This window comes from Desmodus rotundus, chromosome 8, assembly GCF_022682495.2.
Source record: "Desmodus rotundus isolate HL8 chromosome 8, HLdesRot8A.1, whole genome shotgun sequence".
In the NCBI taxonomy this organism is placed as follows: Eukaryota; Metazoa; Chordata; class Mammalia; order Chiroptera; family Phyllostomidae; genus Desmodus; species Desmodus rotundus.
The window spans coordinates 86190837-86209934 of NC_071394.1; the positions used below are offsets into that span (position 1 = coordinate 86190837).

At 43.0% G+C, this 19098-nt stretch overlaps 1 protein-coding gene and 2 pseudogenes across 5 annotated transcripts in view; 1 reads left to right on the plus strand and 2 right to left on the minus strand.

The window, feature by feature from the left end:
- The window catches only part of ARHGEF3 (Rho guanine nucleotide exchange factor 3), a 309293-nt gene that overhangs the window by 62422 nt on the left and 227773 nt on the right, over positions 1-19098 (plus strand). The window lies entirely within an intron of this gene.
- Positions 12986-13709, minus strand: LOC128781502 (proteasome activator complex subunit 2 pseudogene; annotated as a pseudogene).
- LOC112301165 (lysine--tRNA ligase-like) lies at positions 13797-16653 on the minus strand (annotated as a pseudogene).

The following is a 19098-nucleotide window of genomic DNA, read 5'->3' on the forward strand; positions in this document are numbered from 1 at the left end:
TGCGGTAGAATGCTTGTCATGCGGGTACACTACAGACATTATTCTTTACCTTTGACATGTCAGGGAACAGAGCTTCATGGAGGTGATATGCTCGCTCCTTCGAGGACCTAGTTTGCGGCTCAGCATCTTTACCCTCAGCCCCTAGACAAGGGCAAGTATGGACTGCAGACAGAGCTGATGGGACAGGAGGGACAGGCTGTCCGGCAGTTGGAATGCTTGACCTGATTGGAGGGCATCTCTGTCTTTGTTATCCATGGTGAGGTTTCCTGTTGTGCAGTAAGTATGGTTCTCATCGGTGGTGCTCTTCGACTTCTGTCACATTGGACTGTGTATGCGGCAGGGGGGCAGGTAGCACTCAGGTGGCAGGTGGTTTAGAGCAGATATTTCCAGTGTTGAAGTCAGTGCTTGTCTCCCTGGGCCCTTATTCTGCTCTGCTGCTTACTGTGGTTGGGCCTCAATTTTCTCATGTGTCAGATGGGTTTGAGATAGTACCTGTGAAAGGTTTGTTAGCATGATCAAGATGAAGTACTCAATAAATACTCCCTGTGATTTCCCTTCAGTTACTCCTGCATGTTCCTGCATGTTCCATCTCCCAAATTCTGAAGCCACCTGTGCTTCACATACGAGGTGCCCAGCAGAAGCAGACTCTCTCGCCCAACAGTGTAACTTAAAATGCCGGGAGGAGGAGCAGCTGGGGAGTGTGCACTTCGTGGGCACAGGGTTTCCTTTCGTGGTGGTAAAAATGTTCTGGAACTAGATAATAGTGATGGTTGTACGCCATCGTGAATGTACCAAATGCCACTGAATTGTTCACTTTAAAGTGATTAAAATAGTGAATTAAAAAAAATCTGACCTTGTACAGTCTCCGTTTTAGGAAGGCAAGGCTCCTTTGTGAATCTTAGGAAAACCTCTTGAGGAGATCCGTTCTCTCTCTGCACACCCATTTATTTCGGGGATTGCATGGACTGCACTAGGCATGTTGTGAAATCTGTTTGCTTTGACTGGCTGGGAAGATGCCGGGGGACTGGTACAGGTTGGAGCCAGTTACTTGAAAGGGGATCTGTAGATTGAAGATGTTGCTGTCTCTCTTACATTAGAATAATTTGATATGTGCTTGACCTTGGCCAGAGAAAAAGGAAATGTCTGAAGGAGCAAGGGGCCCAATTGAGGCGAACAGCAGGAAGACCCGGCTGGTGAATCCAGACAAGCCACCAAAGGGTTCCAGGAAGGAAGCTGTGGGGGTGTTGCCCTTTCCCTTGCCAAGTTTTTGTCTCTTACAGATGTGGAAACATTATCAGGGCGGATCCGTTACAAAGTGAATCCACTGAAAAATCTGTTAGTAAGTGCCTCCAGACTGTCATTATCTCCCTGGGTTTTCTAACCAGCTGTAGATGACAAAGACATTTGCTGGGATGGTCAGGGGCCCACTTATATAGTCCCCAAACTTTTCCCCAGGTGCCCCTAGCATTTCTTGGGGGTGTTCTGCAACTCTTATTCCACCCAATGTTTAGGAACAGGTGGCAACTTGCCTGTCTCCCTCTCTGGATGAATGAGCTCCTTGAGGGCAAGGACTGTGTTGTGTGTGTGTGTGTGTGTGTGTGTGTGTGTGTGTGTGTGTGAGAGAGAGAGAGAGAGAGAGAGAGAGAGATGTGGGGGAGACTTAGCCTCTGTATTAGTTTCCTAAGTCTAAAATGGGTCTCACTGGGCTACAGTAGAGGTGTTGGCAGGGCTGGCTCTTCCTGGAGGCTCTAGGGGAGAATCCGTGTCTTTGCCTTTTCCAGTTTCTAGAGGCTGCCTGCACTCCTTGGCTTGTAGGTTCTTCCTTGCTGCACTCCATCCTCTGCTCCATCACTTCTGCTACTGCTCTGACCCTCCTGTCTCCCTCTTGTAGGGACCCCTTTGCTTTCATCGGGCCCAGTCAGCTAGTCCAGGATCATCTCCCCATCTCAAGATCCTTAACTTTAAGGGTTCTTAGGGTATAATCCCAGCAGTGGAATTGCTGGGTCAAAGGGCAGTTCCGTTTTTAGTTTCCTGAGGAAATTCCATACTGTTTTGCACAGTGGCCTCACCAGTCTGCATTCCCACCAACAGTACACTAGGGTTCCCTTTTCTCCGCATCCTCTGCAACATTTGTTTGTTGATTTGTTTATGTTGGCCACTCTAACCGGTGTGAGATGGTACCTCATTGTGGTTTTAATTTGCATCTCTCTGATGGCTAGTGATGTTGAGCATCTTTTCATATGTCTCTGGGCTCTCTGTATGTCTTCCTTGGAGAAGTGTCTGTTTAAGTCCTTTGCCCATTTTTTAACTGGGTTGTACTGGAAGCAACCTAAGTGCCCATCAGCAAACGAGTGGATCCAAAAACTATGGTATATTTACACAATGGAATTCTACGCAGCAGAGAGAAAGAAGGAGCTTATACCCTTTGCAACAGCATGGATGGAACTGGAGAGCATTATGCTAAGTGAAATAAACCAGATAGTGAGGGACAAATACAATATGATCTCGCCTTTAACTGGAACATAATCAACAGAAGAAAAAAGGAAACAAAATATAACCAGAGACATTGAAGTTAAGAACAATCTAACAATAGTCAGGGGGGAGTGGGGAGGGGACAGTGAGGAGAGGGGATTACAGGATAAAGGACACATGGACAAAATCAAGGGGGAGGGTGGAGGTGGGGGAGGGAGGTGGGTTCAGCTGGGGTGGGGTGGAGGGATGGGGAGAAAAGGCATACAACTGTAATTGAATAACAATAAAAATTAAAAAAAAAATCCTTAACTTAATCACATCTGTAAAGTTCCTTTTGCCCTGTAGGGTAACACATTTACAGCTTCTAGGAATTAGGACAAGGACATCTTTTGGGGGCTGTTATTCAGCCTACCACGCCAACACATAACCTGCAGGGCTGGGCTCACAGAGCCTGGCCCAGCCCCTCACCAGGTTTGTGATGTCGGTGTTACTCAATGTCTCTTTAAGTCTCCTCCTCTCATGTGAGGGTGATGATAGTACTTCCCCTTTTCCTGAGACTTAATTCAAGTCATATATGTGAAGTGTTTAGAAAAGTGCCTGGCACAGAGTAAGTGCATTTTGAGTATTATCTATTCTCACTGTTGCTATTGTCTTTTTTTTTTTTTTTTTGACTTACTTCACTTAGTATAATGTGCTTAGGTTCTAATGGGTCAATTTTAACTGTATGTAAAAATGTACTGAAGGCTTTGTCTCTTTAACACAGAGTTACCCTAAATTATGTTTATCTGGGTTCCTCTTACCCAGAAGGGAAATATGTATGTGTGAGGACATTATCAGCACTTATAAGGAGATAGAATATTCAGTCCGTCCGCTTTCATTAACCAAATGTGGCAGAGAATTGAGAGTTAATAAACTGTGTACAGTCCAATGAGGATGAATCAGTTACTTAAAAGGCAAGTGTAATGTGGAATTGAGTAGCATCAAAATCTTCAGCCTTGTCTGTAGCACTGAGAGATTTTTATCATCTGAAATATTACAGGCATTTGCTTTAAAGAGGCCGTAAAAGAGAAATTGCCCTCTAGGGAAGGCATTCCCATCCCCTTGTCTCTGTCCCACTCCCTGTCACTATCTTATTCTTAAGAAGCACTCAGAAGGTGTTTGAGTACATGTTCCCTTTTCCAGTTTGGTTGTTCTGACTGTTGACGCTTATGAGTGAAAAATCTTGTCATTTTTAACCAATGTCTCCCCAATAAATTCAATAAAAAGGGAAAAAAAGTCTTGTCATTATAGTAAATATATGTATATATTCATTTATTAAGTTTATATTTAATTTAAGAATCTTACTTTGGGTTTTACGATATAAGACTAGAAGACTAACTCATCTTGAGGAAATATTTGCTGTTCCTTTGTAGAATGATAAATAGTGCTAAAAGGTAGGAAGAGGTTAACTTAGCACCTAAACAATCCAGTTGGTTGCAATTTAAGTCTTTTTTGTCACCTTTGCCTTCCCCTTGGTGTGGCTTTGTCTTTATGCTTGCATTATGGCTGCTTATTTCCTGCCCTTACATCCATGTTCCAGCAGGGGAGAAGGGAGAGCCAGCAATGTATCGAGGGGCAAAGGCCTTCAGGAATCCTCAGTAGATTTAGGTCTATATCTTTGACCAGAAGTGAGCTGTGTGTCCTCCTATAGAGGCAGGGAGATCTGCAAGGTGAGAATGTTTAATTGCAGCCTAAGAAAAAGTTGCATTCTGTTAGTAAGGACAAAGATGCATCAGCGTCAGCCATGATTCCCTAGAGAAACTCTGGCTGGTGTGGGTCTCCAAGGAGATGTGAATAAGCATGGCTGCGTGTTTATTACAGCACTGTTGGTAATGGTGAAGAACTGTAAACACCTGAAGCATCCATTACTGGGAGAATGCACAAAGAAATTGCTATTATATCCATACAATCAAGTGCTAAGAACATGTATGACTTACATGTGTCAATATGCATAAATCTCAAAAATATAATATATCAAATAGAATATTGCAGGTTAAGTATAACACAGTAAAGTGCAAAGTATAAACACATTATTTACATAAATGATTCCATTTATATAAAGTTTACATGCAGAAACACTACTGCTTGTAGTTACATAGTAAGGAAAATATGAATAGGAGGGATCAACACATTCAGAAGGGAGGAAGTGGGGAGGAATGTAATCAGGGAGGGATGGGCAGTGAACATCAGTTGTGAGCTATACCAGGGAAGGATCCAAGTTTTGTGGGGCCTGCTGCGTATATAATTTGGGGAGTCCTTTTTAAGAAAAAGTGGGCCCGACCGGGGCTTTACTCTAAATCTGCCTCCGACCAGCCATTGCAAGAGTGTGTGCGATGCACTGAGAAGTCATTTCTGACTTCTGGGTGTGTGGGCTGCTCCTTGTGGATGAATAATAAGAATAATAACTACATTCATAATCACAATAGCTAACATTTATGGAACCCTTACTATAGGGCAGGTACCAGGCTAAGCATTTGGTGGGATATTTTCATTGATTCCTCAAAACTAGTTTATGATGCATGTGCTGCTTATTAGCTTCCTTTTATGGCCAGGAAGCAGAGGTTAAGCTCAGAGAGGTTAAGTAATTTGCCCAAGGCCACGCAGCTAGTACATGATAGAGTTGGGGTTCAAACTCATGGAGCAGAATAGGACTCGTTTACTATGATTAAACATACTACACGTAGTGATCTCTTTATTGTTGTTTACATGCATGTTATGTTCTCTTCTTTAAAGACTTGTTATTTTTAATTAACTGGAGGAAGAGCAATATGGCCTGAAAATAGTATTTCTTCTCATCACATGGAGCTTATTTTTGGAATTAGACAGTGTGTTCTTTAGTGGTATTTCTCAAAGTAACTGATTTGATGAATAAGCAAGAATGATTTGTGATGAGTTAAAAAATGTCAATTGAGGAGAACCAAGATGGCGGCGTAGGTAGACACACTGCGCCTCCTCGCACAACCAGAACTGACAGAAAATCGAATGGCAAGGAAGTCCGACACCAAGTAGATAAAAAAGAAACATACATCCAGACTGGTAGGAGGGGCTGAGATGGGCACGGGGCGGAGAGGACTCGTGTGGCCGTGGCGGGACCGAGACTGGCGGAGTGTGGGACGAATGGGGCAGGCAGTCTGACCACTAGCAGACCCTGCGGCCCCACATTCGCGCACAGATAAACTGGGACCAACGGCGGGGAGTGAAGCAGACCACGTAACCCAGGGCTCCAGCGCGGGGAAATAAAGCTTCAAACCTCTGGGTGAAAACACCTGTGGAGGTTGGGGCGGCGGCAGGAGAAACTGCCAACCTCACGGGAGAGGTCGTTGGAGAGACCCACAGGGGCCTAGAGTGTGCACAAGCCTACCCACTCGGGAACCAGCACCAGAGGGGCCCAATTCAATTGTGGATAGCAGAGGGAGTGACTGCAATCCGACAGGGAGTGTAGCGGGCGCCATTGCTCCCTCTCGGCCCCTCCCCCATGTACAGAGTCACAGCGCAGAGACCAGCGTTACCCCGCCCCAGTGAACACCTAAGGCTCCGCCCCTTTAAGTAACAGGCGCGCCCAGACCAAAAAAAAAAAAAAAAAAGGCCCAAATGACAGAACACTTCAAGGCTCCAGAAATAATTCAGCTAAGCAACGAACAGATAGCCAACCTATCAGATGCACAGTTCAAAACACTGGTAATTAGGATGCTCACAGAATTGGTTGAATTTGTTCAAAAACTAGATGAAAAAATGAAGCCTATGCTAAGAGAGACAAAGGAAGATGTACAGGGAACCAATAGTGATGCGAAGGAAACTGGGACTCAAATCAATGTTGTGGACCAGAAGGAAGAAAGAAACATCCAACCAGAAAAGAATGAAGAAACAAGAATTCAGAAAAATGAGGAGAGGCTTAGGAACCTCTAGGACATCTTGAAACGTTCCAACATCCGAATTGTAGGGGTGCCAGAAGGAGAAGAGGAAGAACAAAAAATTGAAAACTTATTTGAACAAATAATGAAGGAGAACTTCCCCAGTCTGGCAAAGGAAATAGACTTCCAGGAAGTCCAGGAAGCTGAGAGAGTCCCAAAGAAGCTGGACCCAAGGAGGAACACACCAAGGCACATCATAATTACATTACCTAAGATTAAAGAGAAGGAGAGAATCTTAGAAGCAGCAAGAGAAAAGGACACAGTTACCTACAAAGGAGTTCCCATAAGACTGTCAGCTGATTTCTCCAAAGAGACCTTACAGGCAAGAAGGGGCTGGCAAGAAGTATTCCAAGTCATGAAAGGCAAGGACCTACATCCAAGATTACTGTATCCAGCAAAGCTATCATTTAGAATGGAAGGGCAGATAAAGTGCTTCTCAGATAAGGTCAAGTTCAAGGAGTTCATCATCACCAGGCCCTTATTACATAAAATGTTAAAGGGAGTTACCTAAGAAAAAGAAGATAAACAATATGAACAGTAGAAATGACAGCAAACTCACAGTTATTAACAACCACACTTAAAACCAAAACAAAAGCAAACTAAGCAACCAACTAGAACAGGAACAGAACCACGGAAATGGAGATCACATGGAGGGTTATCAATAGGGGAGTGGGAGGTGGAGAGGGGGGGGAAAGGTACAGAGAATAAGTAGCATAAATGATAGGTGGAAAATAGACAGGGGGAGGGTAAGAATAGTGTAGGAAATGTAGAAGCCAAAGAACTTATAAGTATGACCCATGGACGTGAACTATAGGGGGGGAATGTGGGAGGGAGGGGTTGTGCAGGATGGAGTTGAGTGAAGGGGGGGGAATGGGACAACTGTAATAGCATGATCAATAAATATATTTTAAAAAATCTGATTCATTTTAAATAAAAATTCAAAGTATGACAAAAAAAAGTCAGTTGATTAAAAGACTTTTGATTAAAAAAAAAAAACAACTCCTCAGAATCCTTGTACTTAATCTGTTGGCTGAGCTAATGCAGAGCTCCGGTTGTGAACAATGGAGAAGGCAGTCCTGATGACTTCCTAGTAATAAAGCTCGACGAGGTTCTCCCTATACGGATGCACACGAAGCACTGTGAGGGTCCAGAACAGCATGCTCGAATGTGTGCACGGGACAGTGTCACGGGATCCGCGACTCTATGAGTGCCCTCGGCCATAAACATGGACATAACTCCCTCTGGATCCTGAAATGACCCACTCCACAATGGAGGGACAGGGTAAAGAGAAGCTGTGTTTGAATCAGCCTTTTCTTGAAACAATTTGAGTTAAAAGCCAAACCAAGAAAACCCAAATGGCTGGCTGCTGGCTTTCTTCTGGTGTTTGGGGAAGATGGCTTGAGGAATGGTTTTCGAGGTCCTCGGGCATAGGGTTTGGCCTGCAGGCGTGGCTGTGTTCCTCCTTTTCTCCCGCCCACTCCCACATGCACTGCTGAGGGCTGGATCAGTCTTTGCTCTAGGGATCCCCCAGCAGGAAAGCAGGATCCAGCCAGTGTTGTTCTTGGCTGCAGGGAGGGAAAGGATAAAAAGCGGGATGGCCGGGAAAGAAGGAGCCAAGCCACCTTCCTGGTCACATATGATGAGCGTTACTATTTGTAAATATTGAACGGTATCTGTTACCAAGGAACAGCTTTGCCAAATGATTGAGTGAGGGCCGCCTCCTGTTTAATTTCACTGATTGGGGTTTGTGTGTTTGCATGTGCAGAGTGTTTGGCCCTTTTCTTTTGTGTGGTTCTCTGGGTGGAATAAAGGGGTGGTTGTGTTTCAGTTGTCTGTGTGCAGGAAGACTTGGCTGACTGGGAAAAGTTGGCCCTGGAAAGCGAGCAGCAGTTTGTGATGTTACTGATTTGGCGTTTGTGTAAATAACTTGAGAGCCTTAAAAACCACTTGTACACCACACTCAGGACATCAAAGATAATTTTGTCTTGCCTGCCTCATTTTACAAGTGAGGAAACAGAGGCCAGAAGAGCCTGCATGCAATGTTGCTTACAACTGTATATAGTTCATAGGGAGCATGGCTTTTTGAAATGTGGACGTTGTACAAGTTACATGCATCCTCCAGGAATTCTAAGCTGGAATGGAGCCCCTGGAAGAGTGAAAATATAAAGCTCTAATTATATCGAGCAAAAGGGGGATGACAAGACATCACAGTGTGGTGGGGGTGCATTGGGGACGCTGGGATCACTGACCCCTCACCTCCATCTCCTACGGGGGCCTCCTACTTTGCTCCCAGGATGCCCCTCTCTGTTGAGCAGGGCAAAGGCCTATGTGGATGTGGAAAAAGCCCCCATAAACAGCTCCTCTGAGTTCCCATGACAACCTTCCCCGGGGTAGGCTCTGTGTGGAGTCAGCCCTGTTTATGGAGAGGCTTCCAGACCCCACTCTCGCCTTGTCCTTCTTGCTCAGACAAGCCCATAGCTCAGTTGTCAGAGGGCAGTGTTTGTTTTTGGCGTCTCTTCCTGCCCAACATGAGCTGCTCTTCCTCTTGATAGCAGCCCCTTCCAAGAAGCCAGTGCCTTCAGCCCCTCCCTAAGGCCAGTCTCTTCTAGGCCATGGACTGTGCAGAAATGACCAAACATGGACCTTCTCTGAAGCAACTCCCCACAGGGCACATGGGTGCACAGGCTAGAAGACTGAGCTGAGAGTTGAGGGACAAAGGGGGAGTGGTTTCTCCTGGAGGTGGTCATGGGAGGGGGTCAGGAAGGCTTCTCAGAGAGGGGAGCATGGGGTCTGGGTTTTCAGAGGCTCTGATGCTCAGAGATAACCGAAGATCACAGGCCTGGATGCTGGGGGGTGGAGGTGTCGGCTTCTGCAGGGCTGGAGACTGGGTATGGGATGTTGGGGTGAGGCTTCCAGGAATTAGGTTCAGGGGTAGGTGGGATGGGGATGGGAGTAGAGGTTAGAGGGTCTACTTAACTTGGATTTTATTCTATAAGAGATAGGGAACCTTTCAAAGATCTGAACTGGGATGCTGGGATGAAGTGGGAATGACTGTATTTGAGATTTAACAGCTTCGTGCTGGTTTCAGTGTGCAGAGGGAGCTGAGATAGAGGACCTGATGGGGGAGGATGTGTCTGATGCAAGGTGGATACAGAAATGAGGGAGGTGGGGGGTCTGTGGTCTCCTGAGGTCCAGAGTGGGTATAGGGAGATGGATGATGCCATTCATTGAGGGTATCTTCCTTAATAGGGGTGCCCCTGTTTCTAGATCTACAAAACAGGGATATGGGACAATGATGACTAAAGGAGGTCTTGTGGGCCTGTTCCTAGGGGGGCCTGTGTTCCTCTTCTCCTTCCAGTTGAAACTCACCTGGCCTGGGCCCACAGTCTCTCCTGGGGCCTTGCCCTTTGCTGGCTGTTAATGGTTGGTGGGTATTAATATGTTATCTAGGACTGGTAACCCAGTTCCATTTTAAACAGAGGTCCTCGGTGCCTGGACTAAAGGAGTCCTCAGAACTCTTAGATCAGCCCTGAAGTTTCATTAGTTTTGCCAGAAAGCTTTCAATTGTCCAGTTTTATGTTCAACTTATATTTTTTAGGTTTCTCTTTAGTGGAGTCTCAAATTGAGACCAGGTTAAAAAAAAAATTGTATGCTAAGAAAATTTACTCTTTTGCCCTCTAGTGGCAGACTCTTGAGCACTCTTTTTTGGTGTTTTATTGCTTTTAAAACAAAAAACTGTTTTTCATTAAAAATGTGTATTTACATTGCCCTGGGCAGTGTGGCACAGTTGCTTGGAGCATAAACCAAAAGGCTGCGGGTTCGATTCCCTGTCAGGGCACATACCTAAGTTGTGGGTTTGGTCCCCTGTTGGGGCACACGAGAGAGGCAACTGCTCAAGGGGATGCCTAATTGTTGGCTCTCTCACATTGTTGTTTCTCTCCCTCTCTCTCTTCCTCCCTTACCCTCTCTCTAAAATCAATAAGTGTGTCTTCTGGTGAGGATAAAAAGTGTATTTATGTAAACATAGTGGGTTCATTATCATTTTATTTTTTACATATTTTATTGTCTTAGAAGTTCTCATCTTATTTCTATTTTTAATAAAATATTTCAAGCATATAGGAAAGTGTGTAGGTAATACCAAAATTTTTATGAACCTACCACCAAGCTTTGCTTGCTTTCTGTCTCTCTTTCTTCCTTTCCCCCTTCCTTCCTTCCTTCCGTGTTATTTTATCTTTTTATTTCCATTCCCCATCCCCTTCTCTTTGGCATTCATCACCTTGTTTTCTGCATAGGGGTGTGTTTTGTTCTGTTTATTTATTTTGCTCTTTTTACATTCCACATATAAGTGATATTATACAGTATTTGTCTTTCTCTGACTTATTTCACTTAGCATAATGCCCTCAAGGGCCGTTCCTTATTGTCATAAATAGAAAGATTTCATCCTTTTTTAAAATTGCTGAATAATACTCTATTGTGTGTGTGTGTGTGTGTGTGTGTGTACACACATCTTCTTTACCCATTCATTTAGTGGTGGACATCTAGGTTGCTTCCATATTTTAGCTATTATTAGTAATGTTGTAATGAACATAGGGATGCATATATCTTTTCAAATTAGCAGGATATTTTTATTTTTAAAAGATACTTATTGATTTTAGGGAGACAGGAAAGGGGAGAGAGAGAGAGAGAGATTGACTGGTTGCCTACATTTACACTCTGACCGGGGATCGAACCCGCAACTGGGCATGTGCACTGACTGGGAATCAAACACCCAATCTTTTGGTGTACGGGAGGATACTCCAGCCAACTGAGCCACACTGTCCGGGACTGAATCAGTGTTTCAGATTTCTTTGGATAAATACCCAGAAGTGGAATTTCTGGGTCATAAGGCAGTCCTGTTTTTAATTTTTTAAGGAACCTCCATAGTGTTTTCCGTAGTGGCTGCACCAATTTGCATTCCCACCAACAGTGCAGAGGGTTCCCTTTCTCCACATCCTCACCAACATATACTGATGATAACTTTTCTGACACGTATGAGGTAGTATCTCATTACAGTTTTGATTTGCATTTTTCTGATGATTACCGTTGTATTGATGTTGAGTAATTTCCATGTGTCTGTTGCCCATCTGTATGTCCTATTTGCAAAAATGTCTATTTAGGTCCTCTGCCCATCTTTTAATTGGATTTTTTTAGTGTTAATTGGTATGAGTTCTTTATATATTTTAAATATTAACCCTTTATTGAATGTATCATGGGAAAAATTCAGTAGGTTGTCTTTTTGTTTTGTTGATGGTTTCTTTTGCTATGCAAAAACTTTTAAATCTTATGTAGTCCCATTTGTTTATTTTTTCTTTTTTCTCCCTTGCTCCAGAAGATATATCCAAAATGATATTGATAAGAGCGATGTCAAATCTCTCTTATTGCCTATGTTTTCTTCTAGGATTTTGTGGTTTCAGGTCTAACATTTAAGTCTTTAATCCGTTTTGAGTTTATATTTGTGTATGGTGTGATGAAGTGGTCCAGTATCATTTTTGCATGTATCTGTCCAGTTTTGTCAACAACACTATTGAAGATGCTGTCTTTACCCTATTATATTGGGTTGGTCAAAAAGTCTATTTAGTTTTTTCCATAAAATAAAGACACATTTTTCATTTTCACCAATAACTTCATTGATTTGGATATTTTGAATTTGTCAGCAATCTCCCACTATTGGCTACTAGTGGGCAGTGGCCAGGGGTGCAGCTAAACACCTTCCAGTGCATAACACAGCCCCACAGCAAAGAATTATTTGGCCAAAATATCCATAGTACCAAGAAACTTCACAAACCACTTTTGACACATCCAACCAATCACAGCACCTTCTCCATACACTGCACTACTCTTTTCCTGCATTTCAGTTGCATTTTTACCTTTATTGAAATAATAAAGCATAATATGCCAAAAATGTGTATTTTTCTTTCATCTTCAATATTAAAATGGCTGCACAAAAATTCACCAATTTCAATAAGTGTTTTTTAATGCATGCTGATGTGACAGCTGTCACAATACAATCTGACAAAACGGTTTCAGATGAAGTTAAAGGCAACTAAGCACAACTGGGGCTGGAAAAAACCAAATGTGTTTTTTTTGGCCAACCCAATGTATCCTCTCTCCTTTGTCATAGATTAATTGACCATATAAACGAGGGTATCTTTCTGGGCTGTCCATTCCATTACATTGACCTACATACACCTGTTATTATGCTGACACCATAAATAGCTACCATGATTATTGTAGCTTTATAGCATAGTTTGGTATCAGGGAGCATCATACCTCCTCTCACTTCATTCTTTCTCAAGATCTCTTTGGCTGTTCAAGATCTTTTGTGGTTCCATATAAATTTTATGATTAGTTGCTCAAATTCTGAGATATATCATTGGTATTTTAATAGGAAATGCATTGAATCTATATATTACTTTAGGGAATAAGGACATTCTAACAATACTAATCCTTTAATCCATGAGCAAGTTACATCCTTTCATTTATTTGTATCTTGTTCAATTTCTTTTACGTCTTAATAGTTTTTTTTTTCCCCCCACACAAAGTATTGGTAATTTATTTCTTTCCTAGCCCTGGGCTCAGTACATAGATGGCTTCTCTTCACCCTTTGGGTTGACAATTTTCCCCAGGTTTTTGCTGGTGATATGATAAAGCTCAGCATAGAAGGCCCTCAGGTCCAGCACCATGGCCCTGAGTCCCCATAGGCTGTCTCATCTCTTTTGTGCACCAGGGCCCGGTAATCCATTACATGGGTCTCAGAGGCCTTGGCTACAGCATCCCCACATTCTGAGAAGTACTTGGAAGTGGTTGTCTGGAAAGCTTCTACTTTGGTCTTGACCGCATTCACCCTCTCCAACACCTTCTCCTGGATTGCCACCCCAAAGTCATTTCCATCCTCAATCTTGGGGATCAAGTGCTGGATCCATGTGATTACCAGAATACATATTTCTTTGAGAGTCCAGACTTCTGGCTTAACCAGGGCAAGCAGGGCCAGAAGCTTCTCATTCCCAGGGAGAAAGCCACACTTAGGGACTTCCTTCTTCTCCTCCTGTTTATCTGTTTCCATCTCATCATCCTTGGGTGGGGGGTCTGGAATAGGGATGTCCAGTGGGGCTTGGAGAGAGGTCAGGTTGGTCATGTTGAGGGAATTCTCTTGCACGAGCTGATTCAGGTGTATGATTTTCTGTGGCAAGAATCTGTAGAGGAATTCCTCAGCCTCCTGGAAAAGATTTTGCCTGAAGACATCCATGTGTTTGCTATGTCTTAATGGTTTTTAAAGTATTGGTAATTTAACCTCTTAAATGTATTTTTAGGTATTTTGTACTTTTTGATGCAGTTGTGAAGGGGATATTTTTCTTAATTTCTTCTTTTGATCCTTCATTTTTGGTGCATGGAAGTGCCGCTGATTTCTGCGTGTTGATTCTGTATGTTACGACTTTACTCAAATCATTTACTAGTTCTGACAGTTTTTGGTGGAGTCTTCAGGGTTTTCTATTTATAGTATCATGTCATCTGAAAATAATGAGTGTTTTACTTCTTCCTTGCCCATTTGGATGCCTTTTGTCTATATGTCTTGTCTGATTGCCCTGGCTAGAACTTCTGCTGAATAGAAATGACAGTGGGCATCCTTGTCTTGTTCCTGATCTTAGAGGAAAGGCTTTCAGCTTTTCACTGTTGAGTATGATGTTAGCTGTGGGTTTCTCATATACGTGTACATATATATGCCTTTTATTATGCTAAGATATATTCCTTCTACACCTACTTTGTTGAGAGTTGTGTTGTTTTTTAAAGACAAGTGGTTTATTTGGTAACAAGGAGTAGAAAGGAATTCTTATTCTCTTTCTCTCTTCTGATGGCTTCTGAACTGCAATGGTCAAGTGGTTAGCGGCACACAAGAACTCCCCTGCAGTCCTCGATCGTTTGCAAAAATACGAAGGTGTCTGACTTATGTGACTTGCAATTATTTTCTAGACAGAAGTGCCATGTGTTGTGCTTTCCAGTGTATCAGCGGTTGCTGCATTCTCCTTGTCTTCCGGGTTCATGGTAGGAAACAGACGTACTTCCTTGAAGTAAATGGAGTCTGTGAGAAACACGGGGATGTGGTGGGTGCCCATGCCCCAGCCAGCTGTGGGGGGCAGCCTGTATTCCAGTGTAGTGCAGAAGTACTCATCTCGGAACATGACCTCATCATCGCCAGTGGCCTTGGCCTTGGCCTGTTCTTTGAAAAGCTGCCACTGCCGCATGGTATGAGGTGATTCAGCTCTGTGTAGGCATTGCGTATTTCCTTCTTCATGATAAACAGCTCCCAGCACTTAGTCAGACCCTCATTATCTGTGGGTGATCACAGATAAATGTAGGATTGATGCGTATCACTTCCAGGAACTCCCCAACAAACTTATCAGGGAGCCTGGCTGTGGTTCAAGTGGAAGACATTGAGGAAAACATTCGACAGCTTTTGCCACTCAGATATCATCAAGGACGATGCAAGTTTCTTCAGTTTCAAAGAGGTTAGTTCCTGGCAGCCTCACCCCCAGGGCTTTCTTAAGCTTTTCTACGGTGCTGCTTCTCCAGGAGGGTGGGGCGAAGTTAATCTCGTAGGCTTCCTCCTTGGGCCACCTGGACAGCGGGTGGCCTCGTAACTGCCTGTAATGGGCTTCAACATCCCTGAAGTCACCTTCTCTGTGATTTCTGTGAGATTGTGATAGTCTGTGTAGGCCACGTGGAACTCACAGGTGGTGAATGCAGCAGTGTGAATCTGATTGATTCCTTCATTCTGGACCCGGCACCTAATTTTGGAAACCTGGTTAGTGCCACCAACCATGTTGGCAGTAGATGGTAATGCTACCATCTTATGGTAGAGTTCTGGATCAATTTTCATATATAAATTCATGTCCAGCCCTGGCCGGGTGGCTCAGGTCATGGCAGTGTCGTCCCATACACCACCAGGCTGTGGATTTGATCCCCAGTCAGGGCACATATCTAGGTCATGGGTTTGATCCCTGGTTGGGGCACGGATAGCAGGCAACCGATAGGTGTTTCTCTCTGACACTGATGTTCTCTCTCTCTCTCTTTCTCTCTCTCTCTCCCTCCCTTCCTTTCTCTCTAAAATCAATAAACATATTCTCAGGGAGGATTAAGAATTTTTTTTAATGTATGTCCAGCTCATTGTGGTGGGTGATAAAAGGCTTGGCCACTGCTCCCCCTGGAATGAAGTTCATCGGGGGAGTTCCAGTCTCTAGGAATCCCAGCTCATCCAAGAAACTTCTTACATACTGTGTGGTGATCTTAGAGCAGATGATGAATTTCTGCCTCACAAAGCCACTCAGGATCAAGTCCAAGTATCTCTGATAATATTACGTTTTCTTGTCTTTGAGGCCAAGTAAAAACGAAGTAACATGCAAGCAAGTAATGAGACAGCAGCGTGATCTCGTAGGGAGTGATGTTCAGCTCACCATTCTTGGTTTTCCCAGGATTCCCCTTATGTCTCCTTGACACAGTTTGTTATTGATACAGATGAATTCTTCTGATGTATAATTCGGGAATTGGCCCTGACTTGCCACTTGACTCCTTCTCCTCAAAGGTCATAGAAGATGAGCTTTTTCCTAGAAGCTCTTTGGACATGAATCCTACCTGCCACCTTTAAGGTGATGTCACTCAGTGGTCTCCAGGCTACAAGTAACTGTATTCTTGGATGACGTGAGGAAGTGAGATGTCTGCACACAACATGTGTGGGTACAAGTCTGCCCAATTGACCTTTAGTTGGTGCACTGCTTGGCTGTCAGTCTTGCGTATTGGTTTGGGTCCAGGCCCTCTTCCTTGGCACCACAACGTCGTCAGTGGTGTGGTTGGTGGCCACAGCAGTGGCCTGGTTTGGTTGTTTCTCACTAGCTGCTTCTGCTTGGCTTCCTTCTTCATCACCTTCTTCTCGACTTTCAGGCATCTTTTAAGCTCATTTCTTTTATGAGAAAGTGGCTTGTCCTTGTGAAGTGCTATGAAAGGAGCAAGTTGACCCAGGCACAGCTGCCCTTGCCCCCACTCTGCCCAGGAGGTTTGGGGCGGGGACCCCCTAACAAGCCTCACAGCAGCTAGCGTCATAGGGCAGAGCACTCGGGTCTAGTGATCACCTGCACTTGAGCTCAGTGGTGCCTCGCCGTTGTCCACATTCACCTCAGTTGCCTGTACCTCAGCCATCTCTCCAGAGGGCCCTGCTCAAAAGCTCTTGGGAGTTTTTACCATAAAATGATGTTGAACATTTTCCAAATGCTTTTCCTGCATCTATTGAGATGATGGGTTTTTCTCCTTTATTTTGTTAGTGTGAGGTATCACGTTGATTGATTTGCAGATGGTGAACCATCCTGACGTCCCTGATGTGCATCCAACTTGGTCGTGGTGAATTATCCTTTGATGTGTTGTTGAATCTGGTTTGCTAATGTTTTGTTGTGAATTTATGCACCTATTTGTTGTCCTGTAGTTTTCTTTTTTTGTAATGTCTTTATCTGGTTTTGGTATCAGGGTAATGCTAACTTCATACAATGATTTTGGAAACAGTGCTTCCTTTTGATTATTGGAAATAGTTTGAGAAGGATAGGTGTTAATTCTTCTTTTAATGTTTGGTAGAATTCACCTGTGATGCCATCTGGTCCTGGACTTTTATTTGTTGGGAGATTTTTGATTACCGCTTCAATTTCATTTCCAGAAATTGGTCTCAGATTTTTAATTTTTTCCTGGTTCAGTCTTAAAAGGTTATATACTTCTAGAAATTTAATTATTTCTTTTAGATTTTCAAACTTATTGGTTGTTCATAGTATTCTTTAATGAGCCTTTGTATTTCTGTGGTGTCAGTTGTAACTTCTCTTTCATTTATGATTTTATTTATTTGGGTTCGCTTTCTTTCTTGATGACTTTGGCTAAAGGTTTGTCTATTTTGTTTATCTTTTCAAAGAACCTGCTCTTAGTTTTGTTTATCTTTCTATTTTTTTTATTTCCTCTGTGATCTTAACTATTTCCTTCCTTCTGTTTACTTTGGGTTTTGTTTATTCTTCTTCTTGTTTCTTTAGGTGTAGAGAGTTACACTGTTTATTTGGGAACTTTCTTGCTTCTTGAGCTAGGCCTGTATAGGTATGAACTTCTCTTTTAGAACTGCTTTGTAGCATCTTATAAATTTTGAAAAGTTGAGTTTTCATTTTCATTTATTTCAAGGTAGTTTTTGATTTTTTGTTAGACTTCCTCTTTGATCCACTAGTTGTTTAGTAGCATATGGTTTAGTCTTCACATATTTGTGGGTTTTTTTCCTGTTTTCTTCCGGTAGTTGATTTCTAGTTTCATGCCACTGTGGTCAGGAAAGGTGTTTGATATAAAAAATTGAATGCTAAGAAAATTTACTCTCTTTTTCCCCCTTTGTAGCAGGCTCTTGAGCACCTTTTTCTAGTTCCAACCACTTTGGAATTCAGTGATTCAAAAGTAAGGATTGCGTGTCTCCTACATGCCAGGGACCGCAAACGTCCTCGCTCTCTGGTATTGTCATGGCCTTGAATCCATTTCTAAAGGAGAGGAAAAGCTTATAAAGTAAGTTACAATGAATTGATAAGTCTCGATTTTGTTTTTAATTTTTAGCATTTCACATTATTATTTTTTAATCCTCACCTGAGGGATGCTTACTGATTTTAGGGAGCGAGGAAAGGGGAAAGAGAGAGAGAAAGAGAAAATGAGTATCAATGAGAGAAACATCGATCTCTTGCCTCCCATACTTGCCCTGACCAGGGATTGAACCAGCAACCTTTTGGTGTATAGGACGATGTTCCAACCAACTGAGCCACCTGGCTAGGGCCACATTATTCTTTGATATAGTGAAAATCGTGAGGTCTTACAAACCCAAGGCTAAGAATTGATGCTGTGTGGACCAGCCATCATTCCTGCTATATATCTTATTTTCTTCTAGTATCCTGGATTCCAGAGAATGTGGGAAGGAGGTACTGTGTAGAGTTCTAGGTCTAACAAGAAAGACATTAGAAGATTACCCATCTATATGAGTGCTAGAATGTTGAGATAATTAAGGCTCATAATAATGGGAAAAAAATGAACTCTCCTGGGAAATAAATGGGACTGTTTGAAGCTCTTTTCTCTTCTGACAAATAGTTTTAGAGAAATACTCATATTCTTCACAAAGTGGTCTCTTTTCAGAAAAACCAAACATGTTGACTTAAGCTGTCTGTCAGTTATTACTTTACTGCCTGAGCAGAAGTGGGCGGGTGCCCAGAACAGTGCCTGATGTCGCCTCCCTCCAGAAGTGCGTGGGCTGGCCTTCTGTTGCCACACCTTGTAGAGCTCTACCTTGCTTTCTCGCCATGTATTTACTTGTTTTTGTTTTTGCATTTTTCTATGAAAATTTTGCCCAAGTTTTATGTAAAGTTATGTTGTTTACTTAAAGTCTTGTGATATTATAAAAACAGCAACTCATAATCATAATGAATATGAAAATAGCACTTGTATGTTGCTTTATTGAATATAATCTACAATGTGTTTTTCTCCATGATCGCTGAGCCTTTTAATGAGATATGAGTTTTTCCCCTTCCAGAGTAGGACACTGAGGCTCAAGCAGGTTAAGCAACTTGTCTAAAGTCGCACAGTTAATTACCAACCT